The 23,851-nt window shown below is 45.5% G+C and overlaps 1 protein-coding gene and 1 long non-coding RNA gene across 2 annotated transcripts in view; one reads left to right on the plus strand and one right to left on the minus strand.

Moving 5' to 3' along the window:
• The window catches only part of LOC116555349, a 26,938-nt gene extending 4,249 nt beyond the window's left edge, over window positions 1-22,689 (minus strand). The window contains exons 1-2 of the long non-coding RNA XR_004270489.1: window positions 22,677-22,689; window positions 21,543-21,544 (exon numbers count right to left, since the gene is read on the minus strand). This is a non-coding gene — a long non-coding RNA (uncharacterized LOC116555349). The remainder of the gene's footprint in view (window positions 1-21,542; window positions 21,545-22,676) is intronic.
• Window positions 1-23,851, plus strand: part of WWOX (WW domain containing oxidoreductase) — a 1,135,448-nt gene that overhangs the window by 641,869 nt on the left and 469,728 nt on the right. The gene's annotated exons all lie outside the window — the stretch shown is intronic.

Consider the following 23,851-nt stretch of genomic DNA (forward strand, 5'->3'; position numbering starts at 1 on the left):
TCCCTTTTTCCTTCCTCCCTCCCTCCCTTTTTCATTCCTCCCTCCCTTCTTCACTCTCTTCTTTCCTTTCTTCCTTCCGCCTTCAGACTATCCTTAAATTTTTTTATTTTTTGAAACAGGGTCTCACTCTGTGACCCAAGCTGGAGTGCAGTGGCCCAGTCACAGATCACTGCAGCCTCGACACTTGGGTTCAAGCGATTCTCGTGCCTCAGCCTCCTGAGTAGCTGGGACCACAGTCACATGCCACCACACCTCTTTGATTTTTGTATTTTGTGTAGAGACGGGGTCCCACCCTGCTGCCCAGGCTGGTCTCAGACTGAACTCCTGGGCTCAAGTGATTCTCCCACCTTGGCCTCCCAAAGTGCTAGGATTATAGGCATGAGCTACCACACCTAGCCATGGATAACATTTTTTATAAAATGTAACTGTATTTTCAAACAAAGAAAAAAGTGGCATTGTTCTACATTTCTGCTCTCATGCCTGGCTTCCTAGAAGACAGCCAGATTCTCACTTCTGTTCCAGCATTCAGTCTCTTGTGAGATCACATGTCATGTGGCCTCTGAAAAACTCCACCGTCGACTTGTAAAAGAAAACAAGTAAGAAGTCAACTGACACCTTAGCGTTCTGATGAAAAGAGTTTTGACCTCACAGAGCTTCTGGAAGGGTCTCAGAGACATCCCTGAGGGTCCCTTGACTGCACTTTGACAACCACAGGTCTACGTGGTATGCACAGCCTTTTCCACTTTTCACATCCTATGATTCCAAGAGGGAAAATCATCAGCCTTGTAAAGATAGTTTAGTGTCATTGTGTCCTTGTCTACACTCAGCTGCCTTTACGCTGTGGGGCCTTAGGTATGTCACTAAGCCTTGTATTCCAGTTTCCTCCTTGTAACATGGAGGTCACAAGAACAATAAACTTGCATAGATCACCTAATTTAGTCATTCCAGCTGTGCGGAGAGGTAGGGGGTTATGATGGACTTTATTTCCTGAGTTGGAAACATTGGCTTTAGCGGGGATGTAGTGGGTCGTAGAGGTGTCCCCCAAAGGATATCCCCCCGCCAACCAAAGACATCCCTAAAGACATCCTGTTGAATGTGGTGGCTCATGCCTATAATCCCAGCACTTTGGGAGCCTGAGGCAGGCGGATCACTTGAGCTCAGGAGTTCGAGACTGGTCTGGCCAACATGGTGAAACCCTGTGTCTACGGAAAACACAAAAATTAGCCAGACATGGTGGCACATGCCTGTAGTCCCAGCTACTTGAGAGGCTGAGGTGGGAAGATTGCTTAATCCTGGCAGGTTGAGGCTGCAGAGAACCATGATTGCACCACCGCACTCCAGCTGGGGCGGCAGAGCAAGACCCCGTCTCCCTCCACCCCCTAAAAATAAGATATGTGCACCGCCTAATTCCTGTAACCTGTAGATATGACCTTACTTGAAAAAAGTGCCTTTGCAGATATAATTAAAGTTACTGAAAGGAAGCATTCCTGGATTATCTATGTGGTCACCGAATCCAATAACAAGCATCCTTATGGGAGAAGGGCAGAGGGAGATTTGAGGCACACAGAAGAGGAGGAGGCCATGCCAAGGTAAAGGCCGAGGAGAAGTTATGCAGCCTCAAGCTCAGGAATGCCTGGAGCCACCAGGTGCTGGAAGAGACACAGGAAGATCTCTCTCAGGGCCGCTGGAGGAAGCACAGTCCTGCTGCCTCCTTATTTTGAGACTTCTGGCTTCGTAACTGCGAAAGAACCAGTTTCTGTTGTGTGTGGCCACCCAGTTTGTGGTAATTTGTTCCAGCAGCCACAGCCAACTACCACAAAGGGAGTTTGCCCGAAGTCCCTCCGCTGCTAAGGATCAGAGACAGGATTTGAAGCTACAGTTTTGATTCCTGAGCCTGCTGTGCAATGCCTCCTCTCTGATCGTGAAAACACTCTTGTCCCAAACCCACCAGATTGATTTTAGGATTAAACAAGAGTACGGATGTCAACAGACACAGTGCAATGCCAGATAGAGAGCAGTCCTAGGCCAAAGTTTCCTCCACCCCACTCATCCCTGGAACCCGCCACCTGGTGACGTCATCCCTGTGTTACTTCCAATTGTTTCATATGATTAATAACAGAGACTTTGATATATACATCCTTTGGGTGCATACGCATTGCTGTTGTTGTCTTATTCCTTACTGTAAATCCTTAAGGAATCATTAGCTTTGGGGAATGAAACTACTTGGGCAAGAATATAAAGTTTTATTTTATCTCAAAACTCTGGTTACATATCGTCCAGTTACTTTCCAAAAAGTTGCCTATGTCACGGTGATCTTATGAACAAGCTTAGCACCTCAGATTTATCCTCCCATCCTTTTTCCCTCCTTTCCTCTCTCCTTCCCTCTCTGCCTCCTTTGTTTTCTTCCCCTTTCCTTCCTTCTGGCATTTTCTTATAAGCCACGTGCTGGGATGTACCAGGCACACCAGCTTTGTAACGGAGATGTTTCCTAGGATTCATCATTCACGAGTCCAGAAGTACATCATTTCGTTTGTTTGTTTTTTGAGACAGAGTGTTGCTCAGGCTGGAGTGCAGTGGCACCATCTCAGCTCACTGCAGCCTCAACCTCCTGGGCTCAAAAGATCCACCCACCTCAGCCTCCTGAGTAACTGGGACCACCACATCTGGCAATTCTGTTTTTTTTATTTTTAGTAGAGATGAGGTCTTGCTATGTTGCCTAGGCTGGTCTCAAACTCCTGGGCTCAAGCGATTCTCCCTCCTCAGCCTCCCACAGTGCTGCGATTACAGATGTAAGCCGCAGACCCAGCCTCAGGAGAAACAAATCTTTTAGGAAAAAAAGTGACCTAATTTCCCCTTGTGGCTTATCACTTGGAATGTGGAGAGTCATTTCCATTAGGGAACCACCAGGAGTCTTGGCAACTTAGCAGCCACAGGAGATGCAGAAACTGAGTAGTGATTTAAAAATTCCCATCACTTTGTTTGTTCCCCTAGAATAACAAATTATCGTCATTAACAAAGTAACTCAACTTGCAGTATCAAATCAACTGCAGAGCAGTGGCCACTGATGATACTGTAGCACCCGGCACATTATGTTTGGTGTTAATTTATGAAAATGTTGAATTTATTTGGTGTCATGGATGGCAAATTGCTTGCTTTTGTTTTTTGAATGAATCTGGTTTGACTGGGCTATGTAATCCCCGGGAGTCCTGACTCTTCTTGGATAGCTGAGACTGGGGCTAATATTTGATTGTCTGTATTAATTAAAGATAGGGCCTCATACTTGACATGGCAGTGTGATGTGTCCAAGGTTAGACCTGAGGTTAGAATTTGGAGCAAAGAGACACTCTCACACGAAGCTGCCAATTCCTCTGCATTTTCAGGTAGAGGCTCAGCGATTTCCGTACCTTTTTATAGATTGCGTGACTTCAAAGCTGCACACTAACCCTACGGCTCCTTGGGAAATCTTTCTAGCACTGATCCCTTTGAATCTTCAGTGTTTCAAGATAGACTTGTTACAAAGAAAAGGAATATAAGCCTCTGTTCTTTCTTTTTTCCCTTTGTTATTTCCTTTTTTCTTTCATTCCTTTCTTACCTTCTTTACTTCCTCGTTTATTTGGACGTTTTCAGTTGTGAAGATCAGTACCTTGAAATTCAGAAGAGATGGCATGAAGCACTTCAACTTTGCATTCAAGTGCTCATGTATATGGTCAAGCCCCATCATGATCAATATTGGAGAAGAGGGAGATAAGGCCAGCGTGCCCAGTGGGCAGTAGTTCCCTGTCATGGCTGCACTCTGCAGTTGTTTTATAACATGCAACACAAAAATAAAGTCTAATACATTCCCCAGTGCCAATTATTATTATTATTACTATTATTATTATTATTTTTAGAGATGGGGTTTTGCTTTATACCCCAAGCTGGAGTGCAGTGGTGCCTTCATAGCTCATTGCAGGCTTCCACTTAGGGGCGTGAGTGATCCTCCAGCGTCAGCCATCTGAGTAGCTGGGACTACAGGTACACATCACCATGCCCAGCTAATTTAAAAAAAAAAAAAAAACTGTTTGTGGAGACAGGGTCTTGCTATGTTGGTGAGAGTAGTCTCAAACTCACACCTTCAAATGATCCTCCCGCTGTGGCCTCCAAAAGTGCTGGGATTACAGGTGTGAGCCCTGAACCTCAAAACTTCAATCTGGGCCTCCCTTACTGATTTACTTATAACTAATTAGAAAATGGTACAAGCGATGTTGCAGACTTCTGAAGTTAGCTCTTAGAAGATGATACAGCTTTCATCTGGTTGCGTCTCTCATGGGATACTTGCCTTTGGAATTTGATCACCGTAATGTAAGGAAGTTCAGTCTAGCGTAGGTGGGAAGACCATGAGAGGCCCGTGTGGAGAGGAACTGAGCTCTCCAGTCATAATCAGCTGCAATCATCAGACAGGAAGCGAACAGCTGAGCCTTCAGATGATTCCAGCTTCTAAACGCTGCGAAGCAGAGGCTGACATCTCCTGGGTGCCATGATCAAATTCCTGACCCACAGAATTCATGAACAGCACAAGTAGTAGATTTATACTTCTAAGTCTTGGGGCAATTTGAAAAAGATGTAGTAACTGGACTGTACTCTAATCAATAGTCTTAGCTAAGATTTATCAGGAATGAAACCTGTATACTTAACTAACCACCTGGATAAGTGCAGGCATATATGAATTCAGTGAAATTTGACTCCGTTAGTTAAATTAGATAAAAGTAAATAGGTGGAAATTAGGTACTCCTCTCTGGACTATTTTTTTATGGTTTTGGGATCTCTGGCAGGTAGAAGTAATTATTTCTGTAACTCTTAGGCAGGGGTTAGAAATATCTCCCTTAGATTCGACTTCTTTCTTTCTTGAGAATTAGCACTGTGTTTCACAGGAGTAAAGAAGTGGTATTTATTCTATCATTACGGTAGTACTGAACTCAAGTAGATAGCTGTTTATTTTCTTTTCATCTTTTCTTTTCTAGCCTTTTCCAGGACCCATTCCTTTACCCCTCCATGCTTTTATGGTTTTCACATTTTAGTAATGTGAAAGCATGTTTCCCAAAATTTCACAATTTTTGTTCCATGTGCTCTGCTGTTATATCATTTGTTTTTAATGAGGTTCATATTTACTTACCCTTTTATGTACAGCTGGGAGGTTCTATACTACTAAAGTAGATGGAAGCACAATTTCATTTGCCATAAATACAAAATATCCATAAAAGTAAATATAATGCCAACCTGGGCAACATGGCGAGACCGCTGTTTCTACAAAAATAATAAGCGAGCTGTGTGCGATGGTGTGTGCCTGTAGTCTCAGCTCCTCAGAAGGCCAAGGTGGGAGGATTGCTTGTGCTGAGGAGGTTGAGGCCGCAGTTACTAACAATCATGCCTAGGCACTCCAGCCGGGGCAACAGGGTGAGGCCTGTCTCAAAAAGCAACGAACTAGGCCAGGCACAGTGGCTCACGCCTGTAATCCCAGCCTTTTGGGAGGCCAAGGCAGGAGGATTACTTGAGCCCAGGGGTTCAAGACCAACCTGGACAACATATAGAGACCTCATCTCTACCAAAAGTAAAACAGCCAGGTGTAGAGGCGCACCTGTGATTCCAGCTACTTGGGAGGCTGAGGGAAGAGGACCCTTTGCGCCCAGGTAGCCGAGGCTCCGGTGAGTCATGGTTGTGCCACTGCACTCTAGCTTGGGTGATAAAGTGAGATGCTGTCTCAAAAAAAAAAAAACCAAAAAAAAAATAAACTAAATAAATAAATCATCCATCCATCCATCCAACTTTTCATACACGCATACATAAAATGAAAACTAAAGCGAAGGAGTCGTATGAAATTCTAGTTAAATATTTCTAATTTCCAGTGACTGAAATTGGAATGTTACGTGTTAACGACAAGCATCAAAGTGAGACTCCTGTTTTTTTATAAGTACAAGGATTGCAGTATACCTGAAAATGGAGTGTTTCCCCCCCATGGGTGTCTCGGGAGGGTAGTCTCAGGTATAACGTTAGGATTCCTGGATGTTTATGTGCCTGTTTTGCCCCTAACACCTTCCTCATGATCACCCTAATTGGACTATCATCAATGTTTGTTGAGTGAATGAACCTATTTAACCTGTGCATCCTTCAACCTTAAGGTCTGTGGGTTGACATTTCTAGTGAAGGGAGCCTTTTCCTTACGTACTGGGGACCTCAGACTTCGGACCTCACTGGACTTGAGGTCAGAGCTGGTTTATGTGTAACTGAAGCCCCAGTGGTTAGTTTCCTGTTTCAACTTGATGGAGTATCAGGGCGCCCACATGTTTGATCAGATATCACTCTGGGGTGTCTGTGAGTGTGTTTCTGGATGAGATGAACTTTCGCATCAGTCGACTGAGGAAAGCGGATGGCTCTCCCTGAGTGGCTGAGCCTCATCTCATCCGCTGTAGGCCTGAACAGAGCAAACAGAGTGACCCTACTTCAAAGAGAACTCTTCTGTCTGTTGCCTCAAGTGGGGACACCTTTGTTGTCGTTGTTGCCGTTGAGATAGAGTCTGCCTCTGTCGTCCGGGCTGGAGCGCAGTGGCAGAAGCTCCACCTGGAGATCTCCACTGGAACCTCGACATCCTGGATTTCAGTGTTCCTCTCGCCTTAGCCTCCCCGAGTAGCTGGGATTACAGGCGATTGCCATCACCCCTGGCTAATTTTTGTATTTTCAGTAGAGATAGAGTATTTGGAGTAGGGACTGTATTGGCCAAGCCGATCTCAAACTTCTAACCTCCGGTGACCTGCCTGCCTCGGCCTCATAAAGTGCTCGGATTACAGGCGTGAGCGACCAGGCCTGGACTGACATCAGTCTTTTCCTGCCTTCAGACTTGAACTAAAACATCAGCTCTTCTTGGGTTTTGAGCTTGCCAGATTTGGACTGAAACTACCCATCAGCTCTTCTGGCTCTCCACCTTGCCTATGGTGGATCTTGAGAGTTTTTCTTATTTTATCTATCTGTCAATCCATTGGTCATCAGGTTCTCCAGAGATTCAGAACCAATAAGAGATGATGTGTATATGTATGGCCTCTGTTGACTAAAACTTCTGTGTGTGTGTGTGTGTGTGTGTGTATACACATATACAAAAATCTTAAAAAATTTAAAAAATTAGCCAGATGGGGTGGCATTTGTGTGTGTGTGTGTGTGTGTGATATATATATATATATGAATGTGGTCCTGATTATCTGTGGAACCCTGACTAATACAGAGGCAAGCTCCTAACTCTAAGAGTCATGCCGATGTTAAGTGAGAGTGTTCCCATTTCATACTCAGCCATACAGATGCTCAGAGTGCACCTGCACAAGTCAGCTTTTTGTATGCAGGTATGGGCCTGCCCTGTACATTAGGAGAGAGCAGACCGTTCCTTTCCCTGCTCCTGGCCTCTTTATCTTCTCCTGGAGTCACCATGGCCACAATGATGCCTGGCTCAATAGTAGTTCTATGTGATGATGGCACCAAGGGTCTCTAACTTAAGAATATTGTTGGCTGAAGGCTGAGATGCCTATACCACTGTCCCCTGCCTTGCTTTAGGTGCAGGATCTGGTCAAGGCCTTGTGAATCATAAGATGCTCCACACCTTTCTGTTCTCTGGATACAGTCTATGCAAGTGACTTTCCTGCAACTGGGCCAGAGATCTGAGTCCCTTCTGGTCTACCCAGAAGCCCTATACCCAGCGTTTTCTTTCTCTCACCTCCGAATGGGTCGTCTTCACAATTCAGCTGTGGGAGAACTGTGGGAGAACCAGTGTACCACCTCAAGCCATTCTGGCCTTTGTTGACTGTCTGAACTCTGTGTTTTTGTTGGGTGAGCCAGACTGGAGATGGGGACAGGGACTTGGCCTCGCTTGCTGTATCTAGGGAAGGTTTTTGGAAGAAATGTGTGACAGGTGAGGAAAACAACATAGGAAAGGAGACAGAAGTCATAGGAGAGCAGACAAAAGTCTGGCTTCAGCTTTATCTTTGGGGGGCTCTGGAATAAAAATCACGCCTCACACTTGCCCTGCATGAGGCCAGAAGGCCAGGCTGCAGTACCATCATGTCAGGCAGACATAGGCTATCCACATGGGGGCTGTATCTTGCCAGGTGTCTTGGTAAAGGTGGACAAGGATGCCAGCAGAGGGAAGTTTTCCAAAGAAGGTCACAAAAGCTAGGAAATGGCACAGCGGCTCCTAAAAGTAGATCTGCCCAGGAAACCAACAGCTGCTGCTTCCCAAAGTTACCTTTGCTCTCTCCTGACCACCACTGGCGTCTCATGCTCTCACGTGTGACAACAGACACATCATCAGATTCACGAGTATCCATAGCACACAATGCTTTCCCTCCCCTCCTCCTCTCCTCCCCTTCCCCCTCCCTTCCTCCTCCCTCTCCTGATAGAGTCTTACTGTTACCTGGGCTGGAGTGCAAGCCAAGAACGTTGCTGGCTGAAGACCAACTCACTCACTGCGAACCCTGCCTTCCATATTCAAGTGATTTTCCTGCCTTAGCCTCCCAAGTACCTGGGATTACAAGCACCCGCCACCACACCCATCTAATTTTTTTTTTTTTTTTTAGTAGAGATGGGGTTTCACCGTGTTGATCAGGCTGGTCTCAAACTTCCAACCTCAGATGATCCACCTGCCTCAGCCTCCCAAAGTGCTGGGATTATACGCATGAGCCACCACACCTGGCCTAATATATATATATAAATACACACACACACATACACACACACACGTATGTGTGTATATAAATATACACATATACATATATATATGTGTGTGTTAGGTTTTGGGGGAACAGGTGGTGGTTGCTTACATGACTAAGTTCTTGAGTGATGATTTCTGAGATTTTGGTGCATCCGTGACTGAGCAGCAGTGTACACTGTACCCACTGTGTAGTCCTTTAGTGCTCACCTTCCTCCCACCCTTCTCCCAGAGTCCCTGAAGTCCATTGTATCATTTGTATGCCTTGTCATCCTCATAGCTTAGCTCCCACTTTCCAGGGTCATATTAAAAGAGGAAAAGGGGGCCCGGTGCCATGGCTCACACCTGTCATCCCAGCACTTTGGGAGGCCGAGGCAGTTGGATCACGAGGTCAAGAGATCGAGACCATCCGGGCCAACATGGTGAAATCCCTTCTCTACTAAAAATACAAAAATTAGCTGGGTGTGGTGGCATGTGCCTCTAGTCCCAGCTACTGGGAGGCTGAGGCAGGAGAATCACTTGAACCCCAGAGGCGGAGGTTTCAGTGAGCCGAGATCCTGCCACTGCCCTCCATCCAGACTGGTTACAGAGTGATTCTCCATTTCAAAAAGAGAAAAAATAAATCTAGGCATCATAAATGATGTCCTGGTTCTTTGCTGAGTCCCATTTTTTTCTTCCCCTCCTGATTTCCCTCTGGCAGACACTTGTACAGCACGTTTGCAGAAAGGAAGGCTGTTAACACTGGATTGCGTCCTGCGTGGTTTGTCCCTGGGCCACTCTGTTTCCTCACCTGTTTCTTCCAAAGGTCATGAGTTCACAGTCAGTCATTTCCCTTTATCCATATTTATTGTTTTAATCCATTTCCCCCATCCCCAGAGAAAGGCACCAACATGATTCTGTGAGTTCTAAAATAACAGGGGCTTCACTGGCAGAGCCCGGCTGGCTTCTGTGGCCTTAAGCAACTCAAGGTGGGCTCCTAAGTGGCGGCTGCCAACTGCCAGAAACTTAGAGGTTCTAATTATGTCTTCCTGAAAAACAGCTCTATTAGATAAAAGTGATGTTTTTCAAGTCCTTGTGTGTGTCTTGCTCTTAAAGGTTCAGAAGGTTGTCATCGAGAGGAGACTGCAGTCCTTGTAAGATTTCAGGAGCTGCTGGAGTTGAGAAGATCATTTTTCCCCTTTCTAAGATTATATATCAGGTGTACCCTTGTCTCTGGGTGGAACTGAGTCATCATGATGATTGCTTTTTCAGTATGGTAATAATTAGACATAAAATCAGTATCGATGTGTAATGTGCCATTTGAAGATTCTCCCCTGTGTATGACTCTGGGTTTTACAAATGAAAATCTGGATTCAGTTGGCCAATGAAGTGTCATGATATAAAAAGGGAATTTTGAAATAATGAGACTTCCACTGCTTTGGGACTATTGGCATATTAAAATACAAATATATCTGTATTTTTCTCACTTTTGTTAGATGAGTGCGTGTTTGCTCAAAACAACTGCTGGATGGTCTAGCCCCTGAACAGCCGTTTATATTTTTATTATGCTTCTTAAAGCATCCTCACTCCCTTGATCACATTTGCTTCTGCTGGCTAGGATGTGAAGGGGGTGGGTCAGGGATGTGATGTACAGGGACATGAATGTGAACCGAGGCTGCAGCTGGGTAGACCAGGGCTGTGCAACCCTAGAGCCAGTGCCTGACTGCAAAGCCACATTGTCCTAGCCCTAATGTTAAGAAGTAGGAGGTGGATAGAGATTGTCCCTTAAGCCATGTCCCATTCTTCCTATTTTTGTAACCATTAGAGTAGTGCTGATTCTCTGCCCTTATTGCTGGGGCCCCCTAAATGCCACTTCTTATGCTGCCAATGTAATCCTTGTCCTAGGAAGATACAGGTGATGGCATAGAATTCAACAACTGGAAGTCATGGTTTCCTGGTTGGATAAACTTTATCTGTCACCTGAATAAAGTACAGGGTTCCGCACTGTGTCCCATAGCTGAAAGTCACAGGAAGCTTGCAGCAGGCCCATGGGAACCTCTGAGCGACTTCTGAGTCACACTGTGACCTCCCCAGAGCCAGGCCTATGATTTTTCCTCTGGATTCTTAAGTACCTGGCAGAAATTGTGTTTGCGGATGAAAGTGTGAGCCTCAAGGCCATGCTCTTGGTGGTTCATGGAAGGATGTTTGCTTTGCTTGGTCAAAGCATGGTGGTGATCTTGGGTTTTGGTGCCAAGACTTTCCCAACACTTGCTGCAGAGGGTATTAGGATCATGTTTATTGAACAGCTTTTGAGACACTTAATGGTGATTGGATGTCACGTGCTTTCAGAAGGCAAACTCCCCGTCTTTGCTTCCCCCATGCTCTAGGAAAGAATTGTGGAAAGGGTTGGGGGACAGTAGGCTGGTGAGAAGAGGGCTGGGCTGGGTTTAAAGAAATTCCAGCTGGGCGCGGTGGCTCACGCCTGTAATCTCAGCACTATGGGAGGCCGAGGCAGGTGAATCACGAGGACAAGAGATTGAGACCATCCTGGCCAACATAGTGAAACTCCATCTCTTCCTAAAATACAAAAATTAGCTGGGTGTAGTGGTGCGTGCCTGTGTCCCAGCTACTCAGGAGGCTGAGGCAGAACAATCACTTGAAACTGGGAGGTGGAGGTTGCAGTGAGCCAAGATCGCATCACTGTACTCCAGCCTAGTGACAGAACGAGACTCCATCTAAAAAAAATAATGACTCCATGCCTTTAATCTCAGCACTTTGGGAAGCGGAGGCAGGTGGATCACCTGAGGTCAGGAGTTCAAAACCAGCCTGGCCAACATGGAGCAACCCCGTCTCTACTAAAAATACAAAAATTAGCTGGGCATCATGTCACATGCCTGTAATTGTAGCTACTCGGGAGGCTGAGGCAGGAGAATCACTTGAGCCTGGGAGGCGGAGGTTGCAGTAAGCCGGGATCGCACCATTGCACTCCCGCCTGGGCAACAGGGTGAGACTCTGTCTCAAAAAAAAAAAATAATAATAATCATTATGGAAATAAGTTTTGTAATAATTTGGGTCAGAGTAAAATAGAGGATTGTGCATTTATTATTGTTAGAATACACACAGTAAACTTACTGTCTCCAGATTATCTCAGCAATAGAGACATTGTCTCAGGAGTCAAGCCTGAAGGTGCGCTTTCCCCAGTCACCACGTTTTACCACTTAATTAACCCACCGTGGCCACCTTTGTCACCTGCCCCACTTTGGTCACATTCCTGCATTCGCCCCCATGCCATCTCATGCTGCTGAGTTTGAAAATAATTTCATCCCCTGAAAACTAGAGAGCAAGCTCCAGCACTATCAGCCTAAATTTGAAGAAATGGGACTCAGGAAAGGCTGGGGATTTCTGGCGTGCCTACAACGCTGATGCGGCTCGGTTGGCTGGCTACACTGTCCTCTGTGTTTCTAAGTGAAATTACCCATCAGAGGGGCTGCTGAAAGTTAAGTCAAGCAGCCTCTCCTGAAGCAGGGCAAATGCCAATGTGATTTGTGAAGATGACTCTGCTTATAGGGTTGGCAGTGTTCTTCGGCTTGGACCTTTGAACCCCCAGCTGACTGCAAGAGGGAGGGAAGACAGCCTTATAAAACCGATTTCTGTTGCCCTCTGGACCATGAGAAGGCCCCGGTTTGGGAGCCAGAATTCAGAGTTCCAGGTGCAGAGCGGGATTCCACAGTGTGTGGTGTGCAGAGAGCACTCATCCTCCAGGCGTAGGGGCGCCGTTTAATTTCCCTTAGTGCTGGAAGGGGACTTGGTGAAATTGATTTGGCAAAAAGGTTAATGTGTTGTTATGGCTGCCAGTTGGCCGATTGAAGCGCCAGTAATTGGGGCAAGGGAAGCATTTAATTTGACACACCGAATGCAGGTCCACCCTGTGGATATCTTGGTTGCAATACTTTGTGTGTGTATGTGCACGTACATGTGTGTCTTAGAGATGCTTTGCTCCTTGTATAACTCCTGTAATAAAAGGAGGTGCCGTTATCATCCTTTGTCCACTCCCCAGCCCCCACCTGCAGCCCCCATAGTAAAAACGAGTTTATTTTTTCACTACGTCACATTGCTGGAGAACTCTGCGAATACAATTCCTTCTCTCACAGGCCACGGTTCTCCTGAGTGGGATGCACCTTGGTGATCCATTAAGGCAGTGGCCAGGAAAAAACAGTCCCTGTCCAGCTGGCCACTTGTTTTTGTAAATAAAGATGTACTGAAACAAAGTCATGCCCGTTTGTTTAGGAACTGCCTAGTGCTGCTTGACACTGCAATGGGAGAGTGAATAGTTGCGACAGAGACCATCCATCCCACAAAACTTAGAATGTTTATTGTAATCCCGAAACAGAAAGCATTTACTGAGTCCTTAGCATTGCCATGTTGAGCCAATAAGCATGCAGGATGCTGGTTGGTTGCAGTGGTTCATGCCTGTAATGCCAGCATTTTGGGAGGCCAAGGCAGGCAGATTACTTGAGGTCAGGAGTTGGAGATCAGCCTGGCCAACCTGGTGAGACCCCATCTCTACTAAAAATACAAAAATCAGCCGGGCGTGGTGGCGCATGCCTGTAATTCCAGCTACTTGGGAGGCTCAGGCAGGAGAATGATTTGAACCGTGGAGGTGGAGGTTGACGTGAGCCGAGATTGCCACTGTACTCTAACCCGGGTGTCAGAGAGAGACTCCATCTCAAAAACAAACAAAAAATCTTGCTGAATACAATGGCTCATGTCTGTATTCCCAGCACTTTGGGAGGCTGAGGTAGGTGGATCACTTGAGGTTGGGAGTTCAAGACCAGCCTGTCCAACATGATGAAACCCTATCTGTACTAAAAATACAAAAATTAGCCAGGTGTAGTGGGGGGTGCCTGTAGTCCCAGCTACTAAGAAGTCTGAGGCAGGAGAGTCGCATGAACCTGGGAGGTGGAGGTTGCAGTGAGCTGAGACTCTGCCACTGTACTTTGGCCTGGGCGGCAGAGTGAGACTCGAAGGAAGAAAGGAAGGGACGGAGGGAAGAAAAAAGAGAGAGACACAGAGAGAAAGAGAGAGAAATATGCTCATGTAAATTTGAATTTTAGGTAAATAATGGATAACTTTTCAGCAAAACAATATTCCAAATTTCACTGGATATTCTCTCTGTCACTCTCCCTCCCTCCCTCCCATCCTTTCTTCCCACCCCCGACAATTTCTATATGTAGTTTTAACCTGGCAACCCTATGACCCCAGCACTAAGATAGGGAAAGAAAAGATAGTAGCCCCTCTTTACTTTTATCGTTTATTTCAACCCATTTAAATGTCTATTTCTTGGAATGTTTTGTAATATTACATATAGTAGATTGCACATCCTTTGTCAATAAATCAATGTACAAACACTAGGGGTGAGTGTGCTCAAAACTTATTTTTACTGATAATGGTCTGTGATCAAGGCAATTTGGAGACCATGCAGGACAGGGAAAACTCGGACTCCTGTGACCTGTCAGGGCTTCAGGGTCCTCTCTGGTGAAGCACGGCAGGGGGACAAAGCCCCACTTGTAGCTTGGGTTCAGGTTAGGTGTTTAAGTGCCCTGGCTTCTGTGTCTTCATGTGCAGATAGAAATAATAGCACCTATGCTGCTTACTGTGGAAATAGATTGGAAATATTTATCTGCAGCATGGACCAGAGCCTCTGGTGTGCAGTAGACACTCTATAAATGTTCTTTCCTTTGACTTAAATGACAATCGGTTTCTAGGGAAAAGAACGCACAGCGATCCCCAGCACACCACGGGAAAGCTCTCTGCAGCATTGCCCTGGCCGCGCTGGTGACTCACTCGGGGGTTAAGCTGTTTATGTCTGCGGAGTCAGAGCATTCTGCCCTGAGGTTTCGGTTCACATGGGGTTGGGCAACACAGTTTTGTTTTCACTTTGGTTTACCGTGTGAGTTTCCATCCATCGACTCTTTTGTATCTGATGTTCTTGCGAAACTTTGTGGGGATTCACTTGAAATTGTCCAGTGAACAGCCATTGTGACTCTCATGGTAAGAACTGGGGGCTTCCTGTCATAGGGTATGGTCAAGGAAATGGCCACTTCCTGGGCCTCCCAAAAGGAGGAAGGAGAAGGCCCTGGCTTGTGGAAGAGTAAAAGGGGCCTCGTTAGTGTCTCCCAAACATGGCACCCCCTCCACATAAACAGTCCAAACCCTTACTCCAGCCTGGAGGTAGGTGTCTGCCGTGCTCATGAACAGGAAGTGAGCCCTATCAGCCCCCGAAGGAAACATCCGTCGCTCTCCTTGGAGGAGACGCTTGAGTGTCTTTCTCCATGTGCCTTTCTGTTGAAAGGCAGACAAGTCACCCCCTGATTGATACTAGTTCCCAGGGCAAGGTTCAGGCTGGCACAGGAGGCCATTCTTTCTGCACAGGACAGCAAAAGCCATCTCATCTCTCTGGGTGCGAGGTGACGGTGAGGAGATGAAAAGAGCTACAGTGGTCCCGTGTGCCCCTCAGAGGCCAATATTCCCTCATTTGCCATCATAGAAAGAAGATGGTGTTTTCGGCCATTTGTTTCTTCGCTCATTGATTCCCAGATAAAATATTCCCAGGGATCTGCTTCATACTATATTCTGTACTATGCCCTGGGGTTATGAAGACTCAGTGTCTACCCTCAAGAAGCATCATTTAGAGAAGAAATTAGAAAAGTAAGTGAGAGCCAGGGGTGGTGGCTCACACCTGTAATCCCAGAACTTTGAGAGGCCAATGTGGATGGATCACAAGGTCAGGAGATCAAGACCGTCCTGGCCAACATGGTGAAACCCATCTCTACTAAAAATGAAAAAATTAGTTGGGCATGGTGGCAGATGCCTGTAATCACAGCTAATTGAACCTGGGAGGCAGACGCTGCAATGAGCTGAGATTGTGCCACTGCACTCCAGCCTGGGGACAGAACAAGAATCCATCTCAAAAAAAAAAAAAAAAAAAGGAAAGAAAAGAAAAGTGAGGAAGGAGAATAGGGTCTAGAGGCAGGGAACCTGAGACTGATTCATGCTGACTTCCTAGAACTAAATCAAAAGGAAAACCCCAGCTTTCCACACCTAAGTAACAAAAGGACCAGAGGTTCCTTCCTCTGCAACCCCTCCCCACTTTCCTGTGTGGCAGATGGAAAATTGAAAGTACCCTTGATTGCTTTTCACAACCAGTAATTTTCACAACCCATTTGCATAGGAGTGTCACTTTGTAACCGCTTCAGCCTCTGATTGGTTGCTTTCCACAGCCAATCATCAGGCATTTGCATGCAAGTTTAACTTTGTAACTTTACTTGAGGCTGTGATTGGTGGCTTTCCACAACCAATCGAACTGATTGCTGGCCACTACTTCATTTGCATGAGGTGTACACCAAGTGACCAATGGGAAACCTCTATAGGGTATTTAAACCTCAGAAAACTCTGTAACCAGGCTCTTGAGCCTCTATGCTCAGGCCACTCCTGCCATATGGATATATTTTCATTTTTGGTAAATCTCTACTTTTGTTGCTTCATTCTTTTGCTTTATTTGTGCGTTTTGTCCAATTCTTTATTCAAAACGCCAAGAACCTGGACACCCTCCGCTGGTGACATAAGGAATGTCTGGAATGTGGTATGAAGGGTTTGGGGTACACCACAGCAGCGGTGCTGTCAGAACACTGTAGAGGGGTGTTCGACACAGATCAGAAGCTCCATAAGGGTGGTAATCAACTAAGTTTTGAGGGCTGAGTGAGAGTTTAAAAAGACAGGACTTAAGGAAGGATATAGTAAGCTGAAGGCACGGGACTTTAAAAACATGTAGGCTGGAAACTGCAAGGTGTGTCTCAGGGGGCACACATGACATTTGGTTTGTATTTTTTTGCTTATTTAGAGGAACTGCATGAGCAGTATATGTAGAAAAGGTCAGAAGGGGCCAGATTAGAAAGGGCCCATGGTCCACACTGCATTTTTTTTTTTAAGATGGAGTCTCACTCTGTTGCCCAGGCTGGAGTGCAGTGGCATGATCTCGGTTGACTGCAACCTCTACATTCTCTGGTTAAAGCGATTCTCCTGCCTCGGCTTCCAGAGTATCTGGGATTACAGGCACCCGCCACCACACCAGGCTAATTTTTGTATTTTTAGTTGAGAGGGCCTTTCACCATGTTGCCCAGACTGGTTGAACTCCTAACCTTAAGTGATCCACCCGCCTTGGCCTCCCAAAGTGTTGGGATTACAGGCATGAGCCACTGTATATTTCTATTACTGGCTCACATTGCATTTCTACTACCTGAAAACAATGTGGAAAATATTAATTACAAAGGAGATAAAAAGTAATACTGACTTGTTTGCCTGAAAACCCACATGGCAATTTCACTAAACCCATCGGTTAAGGAAAGAAGAGCAAAACTCTAAGTTTCCTCAAGGCTTCAATGCTCTCTGTTTCCTGCTACGTCAAGTCTTAATTTCCCTACCTGATTCAGGCTTCCCTAATCTGACTTCATCCAGACTCCTGGCGTCCCCGGTCCTCAGCGCATACCATTTATTCACAGTGCACCAGTGATGCCTGCCTCTTGCATTTTATTGATGAAACAAATGAAGATCCCAAGGGGTTCAAAAAGCGACTGTAGGAGCCAGCACCAGGTTAGAATGGAGTTTGAATTTGAACGCGCTTCCCTCTGTCAAAGCCAGAGTCCCTTCAGCCAGGATCTTTCCTGGAAGAACTCAGTATTAAGCCACTTGATTAGTTCTTCCTGTTGGTGGACTGATTGATTGCAGTCGAATCTTTTAGCCAGCTTTTGGCTGAGCTGGGCGTCTTCCCCGCCTCCCTCCACCTCTCCCTTCAAAAGCCTGAGTTTCCAAGGCTTTCTGCCATGGGTACTTAGCTTTGAAAAAAATGAACATATTTTTCATTCTTGTTGCTGGCCTCTTCCTGTGTCATGGCCATTATTCCCTTCTCCCTCACCGTTGACCTAGGTCAGTGCACAATGTGGAAGGACGCTAATTTAATGGTTAGCATTTCAGGGTCACTCCATGAAGAGGGGTTTGTGGGAGTCTTTTTTTTTTTTTGCCTCTTTTCTTTGGATCTGTTTGGTAATGTAACATTTTAAAGCCCTTCTTGGCTGGAGGATTTTTTATTGTAAACATAAAACGTTCATTGAAACATTAAACATTTTACAGCTGTTTTTCAGCACATAAATTTTCATAGACATCCACCCCCTCACTGCCACACCCCCTCATAGATTTCTTTCTTTTCCTCCTCCTCCTCCTCCTCCCTCTTCCTCCTCTTTATTTTTTTTCCTGCTCACATAGTTTGAAGACCAGAGTTGAGGGTGGGTGGGTAGGGGGCTAGTGTACAGATAAAATATAATGGGTGGTGTAGATCATCTAGTTTGGAAAAAGCACATTGTATTTTAATACCAGGAACACATGCACGCCAGAAACCTGCCAAGGAAAACACTCCCACTGCTCCTTCCAGCCCTGACTGGAGCTGCAATGAACCAGAGCCTTGTACCAAGTCTCAAAAGTCTCAAAAAGCTACTGGGAAAGCTTTCAATCTGTCTCCATCCACAAGGAGAGATAGAGGAGGCCTACTCTGAGAAAGCCAGAGTTAAGATGGTAGAAACCTGCATGTGATTTGTCCAAGGGCATCTTTTTGATATGATGACCCTTGGATGATTCAGGTACTTGTCAAAGCAGAATCAGCATAAAGGTGACCTAAGATGGGTCTAAAGTATGGCTGGGCTGGTCATGGTGGCTCATACCTATAATCCCAGTGCATTGGGAGGCCAAGATAGGAGGATTGTTTGAGACCAGGAGTTCAAGACCAACCTTGGCAATATAGCAAGACATTGACTGTACAAAAAATGTTAAAATTAACTAGACATAATGGTGCATGCCTGTAGTCTCAGCTACTTGGGAGGCTGAGGCAGGAGGATCACCTGAGCCCAGAAGTTTAAGACTGCAGTGAGCCATGATCGTGCAACTACACCCCAGGACTTTAGCCTTACCAAAGTCCATTGTAGTAATACTAGATATCAGCACCCTTGCCATGACCTCATGAGAGGTGGAATGAACTTATTGCTCCTGGATTTTTGGCTCTTGGCCTTGTAATTTATTTTGCTCATGGGATATTAGTCAACATGATGTGCGCAGAGTCTTCAGATGTGCTTGCACGTTTGGGTTTGTACTCTTGCGTTTCACCCATGGCCATTGCCTCTTCTTCAGCTTGGTCTCTAGAATGAGATACATGAAACAGACCTGAATCTGACTTACAGCTTGGAGAATTGTTCAGCAAACCCAATCAATATCAAACCAACCTCAACCAATCCATAGACTAGTGAGTGAGGAAAATAAGTATTTGATCTTGTGAAGGAAAGAAGTTTTGAGGTTCTTTGTTATGCAGCAGTATTATGGCAGTAGCTGATGAATAAATTCCCCCTCACCACCCTGCCAATCCAAGTGGCTTCCTATTCCATTTAGAGTAAAAATCCACAGTCTTTTCCAGGGTGTACATGTTCTGAAGACCTGAACCTCCTGCCTGCCTCCCAGAGTTTATTTCCTACGACACGTAGCCTTGGCCAGTGTCTACTCTAGTCTTTTTTCTTTTCCTGCCTCAGGGCCTTTGCACATGTTGTTTCTCTTGCCTGGGAAGAATGGTGGCTGGCACTTTCTTATCCTTCTTTTTTTTTAATTTTAATTTTTTCAGATGAAGTTTTTGATCTTGTCATCAAGGCTGGAGTACGATGGCACGGTCTTGGCCTATTAGAACTTCTGCCTTCCAGGTTCAAGCCATTCTGCTTCAGCCTTCTGAGTAGCGGGGACTACAGGTGTCCGCCACCATACCTGGCTAGTTTCTTCTCCTTCTGACACAGTTTAAATAGCACTTTCTCAGAGGCCTACTGTGACCATCCTACCCAGGTAACAATAATAAAGTAAAAATAACCGTCATTTCTGAAGTGCTTATTACTTGCCAGTGTTCTTAGCATCTCCCAACAACCCTAAGAGGTGGGCATTACAATTAGCCTTCCTACTGTTCAGGTGAAGAAACTGAGGCTAAGAGAGCCTTGGCAAGTTGAGTTACCCAGCTAGCAAATGGTGGAGTTAGATTCATACTCTGCCTCTCCCCGCCGTTTCTTTTCTTTTCTTTCTTTCTTTTTTTTTTTTTTTTTTTTTTTTTTTGAGGCAGAGTTTTGCTCTTGTTACCCAGGCTGGAGTGCAATGGTGCAATCTCGGCTTACCACAGCCTCTGCCTCCTGAGTTCAAGCAATTCTCCTGTCTCAGCCTCCACGGTAGCTGGGACTACAGGCAACTGCCACCATGCCCAGCTAATTTTTGTATTTTTGGTAGAGATGGGGTTTCACCATGTTGATCAGGATGGTCTCCATCTCTTGACCTCACGATCCACGCCTTGACCTCCCAAAGTGCTGGGATTATAGGCGTGAGCCAGCATGCCCAGCCCTGTTTCTTTTCTTTTGAGCACTTACCACTCTCTAAATAGGTATGCACTTGTTTCCTTGATTACTGTCTGCCTCTGTTTCCCTAGAGTGTAAGCCCATGAGCTTGTCCAGCCTATGGGGAAGAAAGATGCTGTACCTTGGCAGAGCACCGATTGCTCAGTATACCAGAGTTTAGTCCTAGCTCTGTCTCCAAGCTGCTCCTTGATCAAGGATAAAGTCCTTCTGTCTGCCTTAGTTTTTCTACTTGTCAGAGGAGGGGCTTGCTCTTGAACTCCTGAATTTTTCTGAGACTCAGTATCCTGCAGCCAAAATAGCAGTGCTTCATGGTGGTCCTGTTGCGTAGTTGCCTAAGAAACTCCAAGTCCACCTGTGCCCAAGAGTATTGAGCTTAGCCAGAGTGCTTGGGATTTGCAGAAGTGTCCCGGGCCTATTAATTTTTTCCACAGACTCTGCTGTTTCTCTCCCACACCTGACCCTGCACTCCTGTATCTAGCATTTATCCTGTACACCCCATGGAAATGCTAAATTCCTGAGCTACAAAGGTGAACAGGTACCAAAGGTAAAGCAGAGTGTCCACTCAATTACCTATTTGATGAGTGAATGAATGAATGAATGAATGAATGAATCTTGTCTACCACACCACAAATAGCTTGTCACAAACATTTATTTTAACCTAATATAAAGTAGCTCAGAAGACTATATACAAATAATTACTGTTGCCCAGTGGTGGAAGTACTTAACTCTTTCTGGAAAGTCTTTCAGTCATTTCTCTCTGCAGCATTTACTGAGCATTTCTTCATACCAAGCCCCGGGGATAGAGTTAAATAAAATAGAAGCTTAACTCGGCCATGCTGGCTGTGAAGTTCACCTTTCGGCTCCATTCTGCCATTCTCATCAGGGTCTTGCCCCATCTTGGCAGCAAGCCTGCTTTACCATGGGAGACCTCAGCTCTGATTACAGTACGTCTGCGATCAGCATGCCCTAACTGGTTAGCAGATGGCAGCTGCATGAAGTCACTGGGCGCAGATAGGAATCAACAAGGGAGATTAGGTAAAGTGCTTATTTGAGGTGCTGTCAGAGCCCGTGGCAAAGGGTTCCCTCATTCCCTCTGCAGTTATTTTTCATGCACACTCGGATTACACTGCTCGGTGATATTACATCTGCATGCGTCTTGCCCTCTGACGCGGCAAACACAGAGGCTGCCCAAATCCTTGTAAAGCCATATATCTTAAGTGGGAAGGAGCATCTTGGGTGGGGGGAGGCGAATTGATTTGCAAAGCAGCCTGACACAGGGTCTCTTATTTCTCCTTGCAATCAAATAATTCATCTTTATGCCCGTAGGGCTATGGTGAAATTCGAACCTGAGCAAAACCAACGACTCCAAGGTTTATTTGTAGCAGTGGGATTAGAGAAATTAGCCAAGTATATTCTAAAATGATCAATTGCTGGTCACATGGGCCTGGATGTGTGTTAGTCCTTGGGGGTGGGTGGACTGTGGCTATGGTGGCATACACACCCCTCTGCGACCAGGGGCTGCCTGCAAGGCTGCCTGCATTGACCTGTGTGCCATACATCACATGCAGACTACCTTTTAGCCACCTACAACATAGGCAGAACCCGCATCTTGCAAATGAGGAAACAGAGTGCGAGAGAATTCAGTCCTCTGCCCTACAGAGAGGAAAGGGGAAAGAAGTAGACTTTAAAGAAAGCTAAAATTCAAGACAGTACAATGCTTAAAAATTCAATGTAGCCTTTTGCATTAAAATTACCATTTTAATAATAATAGTTTAAAAGAGAGAAAGAGACCCAAACTGCTGAAACGCAGGGTTCGGGTTCTGGTGACACAATATTAAATCATCATGAAGCATGTCATGTTCTGTTGTTGTTACTGTGGTGGTTTTGGGGTCTATACACAGGGTCGAAGGATGTATTTATTTTAGTGGGGAAAATAAAGGTGGAGGATATGCATCTGGATGATGATGGAGCACGAGTGAGGCCGGAGGAAGTGTTTTCTGGTCTAGTTAAGGAGGAAAAATTAGAGGCCTTAAAATAGATGCCATATATTATATATCTGTGAAAATAGGCCAAGTAGATTGCCTCCATGAAAGCCGTATTGGATGTTCAAATCTCGAGTTACCTGAAATGCAACTGTACTTCCTATATTTAACCAGGCTTTTTATAAACTGTTCCTCTTAACACCTCAAGCTGACAACCACATCCTGGGTGGTTACTTAATACCAAGTTTGACTTTCTTCACTTTGAGGGTCCTCAAAATAGACAGAAGCCCAGAGAGTAGACTTTTAAATGTCTTGCACTGTTTACAAGTCAGATGCTTTTTGGCAGAGTGACTGTGAGCTCCCCACAACCATCCCGTCTCGTTGTTCTGTGGTAAATAGACTCTATCAGGGAAAAAGAGGAGAAAAAAGACAGCATATGGAAGGCATTTCTGAAAGTCTTTTTCACATCTTAAAAACAAAGAAGAAGAAGAGAAATGAAAAGAAGTGAGCAACGCCTCTGTGAAAGTACAGGTGTTTGTGGAGTTCAGCTGCTGCCTTGTTCAAAAAGAGGAAGAACCCCCCCTGCCCCTCCACCCCAGCCCAGGTCAGCTGGTAGCTGATCTCCATTTAACTCCTGTTCAGAGCTCAGTTCCTCTGCAGGACAGAAATGAGAGGCACAGAATTTCCTAGCTGTTTTGCCGCTCCTGCAGTCTGTAAGAAATGGGACCGGGACTCCTAGTTGTGAACCTGAAAAGATTCCCGTTAGGATCAGGAAGTACGAGTGGGGTTAGCAAAAGTAAAGAAAGAACAGGACTATTTCATTTTTTTTTGTATGTAAGTAAACTGGAATTTATTTTATTTTGTTTTGAGACAGAGTCTCACTCTATCACCTAGACTGGAGTGTAGCTACAGGATCTTGGCTCAATGCTACCTCCGCCTCCCAGGTTCAAGCGATTCTCCCACCTCAGCCTCTTGAGTAGCTGGGATTACAGGTGCCCACCACCACGCCCGGCTAATTTTTGTATTTTTAGTAGAGATGACGTTTCACCATGTTGACCAGGCTGGTCTTGAACTCCTGACTTCGAGTGATCTGCTCCCCTCAGCCTCCCAAAAGTGTAGTCCCTAAGTGTGGGGATTACAGGCGTGAACCACAGTACCTGGCCTTATTTTATTTTTTATTTTAGTTTCAGAGGGTATATGTGTAGGTTTGTTACATGGATATATCTTGCAAGATGCTGAAATCTGGGCTTCAATTGAACTCATCACCCAAATAGTAAACATAATACCCAATGGGTAGCTTTTCAATCCTTTTTCCCCTCCCTCCCTCTTTTTTCCCCCTCTTTGAAGCCCCCAGAGTCTATTGTTCCCGTCTTCATGCCCGTGTTTACCCAGTGTTGAGCTCCCACTTGCAAGTGACAATGTCATATTTGGTTTTCCGTTTCTGCATATATTCCCTTAGGATAATGGCCTCCAGCTGTATCCGTGTTGCTGCAGAGAACATTATTTTCTTCTTGTTTATGGCTGTGTAGTATTTCCTGGTGCATAGGTACCACATTTTCTTTAGCAGGTCCACCGTTGATGGGCACTTAGGTTCATTCCACATCTTTTCTTTGCTGTTGTGGATACTGCTGTGAAGAACGTGTGAGGGCAGGTGTCTTTTTGGTAGAATGACTTATTTTTCTTTCAAT

The sequence above is a fragment of the Sapajus apella genome, unplaced genomic scaffold (genome assembly GCF_009761245.1).
Source record: "Sapajus apella isolate SASKATOON/1434 unplaced genomic scaffold, GSC_monkey_1.0 scaffold15, whole genome shotgun sequence".
Classification (NCBI taxonomy): Eukaryota; Metazoa; Chordata; class Mammalia; order Primates; family Cebidae; genus Sapajus; species Sapajus apella.